This window comes from Malus sylvestris, chromosome 16 (assembly GCF_916048215.2).
Source record: "Malus sylvestris chromosome 16, drMalSylv7.2, whole genome shotgun sequence".
Taxonomy (NCBI): Eukaryota; Viridiplantae; Streptophyta; class Magnoliopsida; order Rosales; family Rosaceae; genus Malus; species Malus sylvestris.
Window position 1 is genome coordinate 3,670,313 of NC_062275.1, and position 6,000 is coordinate 3,676,312.

Genomic DNA, 6,000 nt, shown 5'->3' on the forward strand with positions numbered 1-6,000 from the left:
GTTCTCTTCCTCTTTTACTATTGTTGTATGATGATGTTGTTGAGCCTGGAAGTTGCTGGCGATGAACAAGGCCTTGAAGAGGAAAAGATTGCTCCGGCGATGAAGTTGTAACTCAGGTCGAGCGTTCTCAGGTTGCTTAACTGTCCCCTCCTTCTGCCTTCTCCTCCGTCTCTTGCCTCGCAGCTGCCACCAACTTCAAAGACCGCTGTCAAACGACTAGCCGGCCAAGAAGCTCTTCCTTAAACTCCAGCTTCTCCGTCCGTCTTCGTCCTTCCCTACAAAATCCCTCAGCCAAGCATCCTAATTTATACAAAAAAAAAAAAAAAAAAAAAAAAAAGTGGTGGAGCAAAGCAAAGTGGTGCTGTCACCACGTTAAAAAAAAAAAAAAAAAAAAAAAAAAGGTGGAGCAAAGCAACGTGGCGCTGTAAAGGGGGGTGCATCAGGCACCATGTGCAAAGAAACAAATAAAAGAATAAAAAATCATATATATATTGTAAAGGTTTTGGGTGCTCCACTTACCATGTTTTGATTGTTTTAAAGCCAAGACTGGAAAGAAGGAGAAATAATATAAAAAAAAAAATTTGGTGGAGTCTTGGTGCCTCTGGCACCATGTGAAAAAAAAAAAAAAAAAAAAAAAAAAAAAAACCAAATGCATCGAGAGAAATAAAATCCGTTTTTATTTATTTATTTCTGGAAATTTTTACATAAATTTGCATTGTACATACAAAAAAAAAAAAAAAAAATCAAATCAAATTTACAAGAGGGGATCTTCAAGGACGATTAGGTGCCGCCTCACCACTCGGCAGAGCTCCAGAAATGAGAGGCGCTGGAGGTTGACTGTTTAAAGCCTCACCACTCGGCGAAACTCCAGGAAGAAGAGGAGCCAAATGTTGATCATTCGGAGCTTCACTACGCGGTACAGCCCCAGAAGACGAAGGCAAATGTTGTTGGAACAAACCCACAAACCTCCGATGATCAAGTAAAATCTGACCATCAGATTCCTGCATCTGGTCAATTTTCCTCTTCATGTTTGTGGCATAGTTGTGTGCGAGCTTGTGCAACTGTTTATTCTCATGCTTGAGCCCTCTAATCTCCTGTTTGAGACTCATCACTTCCGCCGCCAATGATTCAACTTGACGGGTTCGAGCAAATAGGCGTTGGGCCATATTAGACACAGAACCTGCACACTGCACACTGAGAGCCAGAGAATCCTTAACAGCCAACTCATCAGACCGTTTGGAAAGTAATATGTTATCTCTGGGAGTGACAAGGTTCCGGGCCACCACCGCAGCGGTCATATCATTCTTCACCACTGAATCTCCAACGGTAAAAGGACCAGTAGGGGATATGAAGGATGGGCGCCATATGTTGTCTGGAGAAGAAGGGACTGCCTCTTCACCAAGATTTAAGTCAAAACGACGATCGGAGGGGCCAGACATTTTCAAAGGTGTTAAAGAAAGAAAAGGTCGGACAAATCGAGATCTTAGAAGTGCAAGAAGGTACAAGCAAAAATTCAAGTGTGCTTTGAAATGAACTGCCTGCCTCTATAAAAAATCAGCACTCGACGGGATTTCAGAGATCGAAGAGGCGAGCTCAGAATTCGAAGAGGCCATTCAAAAATCGAAGAGGCAAGCTCAGAAATCAGAGAAGCATCTTGCTTTTCCAGACGCGTCGGCACCCGTCACACGCAAACTCAGCTTTGCGGAAATCACGAGTAATTTGTCGAAGCGCCGATCCCAGATATCGAAGAGGCGCCAGTCTTTTTCAGCCGCGTCATCACCTGTCATATGCAAACTCAGCTTTGCGGAAATCACGGGTAATTTGTCGAAGCGCCGATCCCAGATATTAAAGAGGCGCCAGTCTTTTTCAGCCGCATCATCACCTGTCATATGCACACTCAACTTTGCGCAAATCACGGGCAATTTGTCGAAGATTTTCGGTGAAGGAGAAAGCACGTGAAAGTTTACTGTTCAATCACGCGTTAGTTGCCGACACAAGTGAAAGAATAGTACCTCTACAGGTATTAAGGGACCTCCTATAACTGTCCACCTTCACCTTCCATAGCAAGGCAGACATACAGAGCCTTTCTTCATCTCCAAAAATGCTTTCCCAACGAAACCTCTCGAGTCATTCAGTGTTCCTTATTCCTTGGGGTACCTCTGCAAGCCAATAACTTTAAAGCAAAAGTATCTCATATCACCAGGGTAGAAAGTAAGAGTATCTCATATCATGCGTTCTCCCTGTCCTTTCCTTTGTCCTTGTTCTTACCTACAAAGATAAGGATAAAGAAAACAATATGCCGGAACTTCCACTCAAACTCGGGTAAGGAACCGACTGCTTGGAACCCTTCCCTGATTGCCTACCTAGCACTGCTCTCGAGTACTCGCCTTCCACTGCTGCTGTACTTCCAAAGAAGCTGCCACATCTGCCTGGAGAACAGATAAGGCAAGTGAAAATGATACCTTGCAGCATGTGGAGACAAGGTGCAAAAGGAACAAGCAGAGAAGAATGCAGGCTGCACAGTCAACTCAGCAGAAGGAGTCCGAGCTAAAGAACTCGAGAAGCTGCCATATCTGCCTGAAGAAACAAGCAGAGAAGAATGCAGCATGCACAGTCAACTCGGCAGAAAGAGTCTGAGATGAAGAACTCGTTTTGACCCTCAAATTCTTGGGTCGACTTACTAGGCGTTGTGGGCTGCACGTGCCGATTCACCACCCTTGAATCAAATCCTTAAATATCAAGTCACCAACTGGAAGAATAGCCCATCAATCTTGAAGATCATACCGTTGACCAAACTGCTCAGGTGTGAATTAGAAAGATTGAACAAAGAAACAGGTTGTCACCTTTACCTCGTGCCTGCTTGCCATGTGTTCGAGTCAACCTTCAAGAATCAAGCCTCAACGGCCCTTGAAGAAGTTTCCAGCTAAATTCAAGATCAAGCCTTGACGGCCCTTGAGGAAATCACAAGTCCGATTCAAGATCAAGTGTCTACCACCCTTGAATCAAAACCTAGTTCAAGAATAAGCTGTGGAAAATCAACAATTGGAGGAATCCAGAAAATCCTCTAACCCAGTTCAAGATCAAAGCTGTGGAAAGTCAACAAGCGCAACAAAATACGTGCCGATTCACCCACTACCAAAGCCAAAGATCATTTACCACATGAAGCTCCTTGTGGTCCAATTTCAACCTTCAAGATCAAGCATCAACGGTCCTTGAAGAAATTTCAAATAAAAGTTCAAGAACAAGCCTCAACGGCCCTTGAAGAAATTTCAAACGAAAGTTCAAGAACAAGCCTCAACGGCCCTTGAAGAAATCTCAAGCCCAATTCAAGATCAAGCCTCAACGGCCCTTGAAGAAATCTCCAGCCCAATTCAAGATCAAGCCTCGACGGCCCTTGGATCGACATCTACAGTAAGGGACTTCAAAACGCATCTCCTACACGTGACAAGCACATGTATACGACGTGCCTTGAAGTGGGGGTATTTGTAGACATCGAAATTTCGGTAAATAAATGTTGACCGATAAATCAAAGTGTCAACGCTCATGTATTACATAAATTTTACACGTAGCGTGTGACTAAACAAAAATTGAAATGAGTTGGAAAAGTCATCAAATAGGACACGTGTCAACACCTGGCAGAAACGACTTATTTCATCTGGGATATTATATTCAAAATTAGGCCTTGGAAAATTCTATAAATACAATCCCATTTCATTCATTTGGGAGGAACCAAAATCATTAGGCAAAACTCTTGAAGCTCTGAAGCTCTGAAACTCCGAAGCTCTCAAGCATCCAGGTTCCCAAAGAATCAAGAAAGCGTTCTTCGTTCATCGTTCATCCTAAGATCAAGCCCCAACGGCCCTTTGGATCAACAATCATCCACCAATTCAAGATCAAGCCCCGATGGCCCTTGAAGAAAGTGTTCTTCGTTCTTCGTTCTTCGTTCTTCATTTATTGTTCTTCCAAGATCAAGCCCCGACGGCCCTTGGATCAACCATCCACCAATTCAAGATCAAGCCCCGACGGCCCTTGAAGAAAGCACCATCGTTCATCATCCGTTCATCCAAGATCAAGCCCCAACGGCCCTTTGGATCAACAACGTCGACAAATCCACACATCCAACCGTTCTTCAAGATCAAGCCCAAAAGCCCTTGAAGATCCGTTCATCACTGTTCTTCAAGATCAAGCCCAAAAGCCCTTGGAGATCCGTTCGTCACTGTTCTTCAAAGATCAAGCCCAAAAGCCCCTTTGAAGATCCGCTCAAATCCACCTTCAAAGATCAAGCCCACGGCCCCTTGAAGAAACTTCCAATTGTTCATCCAAGATCAAGCCTCGACGGCCCTTGGATCAACGAAACACCAACCAATCAACACCTTACGGAGATCGAATCAGAGGATCAAAATAGAGAGAGATTGTAACCCAAAATCATCAAATACAAATATTTGTTTGTGCACGTCGTTTCTTGTCTCTTTCGTTTCAGGAATTTTCCGTGTTCACAGTCATTAATGAGAATGATTAAATTATTAACTCCATGCATATAAGTAAAGATAAATTAGTGCTTAATATTTTTTGTCATCCTCTCTGGAAATTTGTATCCTACTCTAATGACTAAAATTACCACTAGTTCCACCTTCCTAGGAAAGTTTGATTACTACCAAAAAAAAAAAAAAAAAAAAAAGGACAATAGTCACATTTTAAAAGTATTGAAGGAGTGAACATAACTTGAATCATCGACTTTTGCCTTCTTTATGCATCAGATTTGTTTTTGTTTTCTGTTTTAAGTTGGATCTTCAAAATCTGACTTATACATTTGAGATCTCGCCTTGTTGTTCGTGGATTTGAGTTTTCAAGACTTTTTTTTCTTTTCGATTTACTAACCCCAATATGCAATTTAGGGTTAATCTGCATTCATCGTGGCCTACTTTATTCTTAATTTCTTCCTAAAACCCAAACATAATATCATAATTTTATAATTTAAATCATAAAATGTTTTCACATACATCAACAAACTGTTGGAATTTTGACCAAAAAAAAAAAAAAAGAAGAAGAAGAAGAAAACATACAAACTTCGAAACTCAGAAGTCGGCTCCCAGACTTGTTTCCTTCATTTTACACTTGGTGTGACAAGCTCTTGGCTTGCACACTCTGGTAACTAGCTCTGGTTGCACAATTTATATTTCCTTTTTACTCTCTCATATATGGAAAGCATATGGTTGAAGATATTTTCAACCACCAAGCTTCTTCTACACGGCTCCTACTTTACATGGAAGAGATTAGCTCTCTCCGCCCAACTAAAGCATCTACCCGTGGCCTCTTATACACCAAGCGTTTCAACACTTTTCAAGACATGCCGTGTGGTAAACAGACATGAAATTCATCCCCAATCATTGGACTATTATGTGATGATTAATATATAGGTAAGTTCAAACAAGAGTACGTAATGCAAATATCCGGAAATGAATAAACTTTTTAATTTCATGGAAATGAACTTGTGTTTATTATGCAGCATGTGCTAAGTTTAACATTAACGTTGCATCAGTATGAGTTTGCAACACTTGAGTTTATTGCAGGCAGGTGCACTCTGGCCTCTCTCTCTCTCTCTCTCTCTCTATATATATATATATATATAATTGATCCATTATTCTTTGAATTGTCCCAAATTAAGATTCTCAATTTAACAAAGACCTCAATACTAAAAGTACCAGACAGGGGAAGAATATGATAAATTTCCAATGTGTATGGTTAATACAACACTATCATAATATCTACTAGATAATTTAGGGCACTTTGAAAACAAGTTGCTCTTCTTCCAAGATACGTACCCTTTTTGGCTTAGAAACTGCACATGCCATACGGCATACACTTCCTAGAAGAAAAAAAATGGCTGATTTGGACACCAGTTGAATAGGGTTCGATTCATGGACGTGGTTTACCCATCCAAATGGGGTACAACACATAGTGCCATAGTGGGGACAGTGCATGGCAGAAAGACAATGTCCG

General features: G+C 41.5%; 1 long non-coding RNA gene across 1 annotated transcript; it reads right to left on the minus strand.

Annotated features, from left to right (window-relative positions):
- Positions 1-3,498: 3,498 nt before the first annotated feature.
- Positions 3,499-5,261, minus strand: LOC126607033 (uncharacterized). Its single transcript, XR_007617478.1, has 2 exons — positions 5,064-5,261; positions 3,499-4,341 (listed from the first exon to the last, which is right to left on the minus strand). It is a non-coding gene; the product is annotated as an uncharacterized LOC126607033 (long non-coding RNA).
- Between the last annotated feature and the right edge of the window lie 739 nt (positions 5,262-6,000).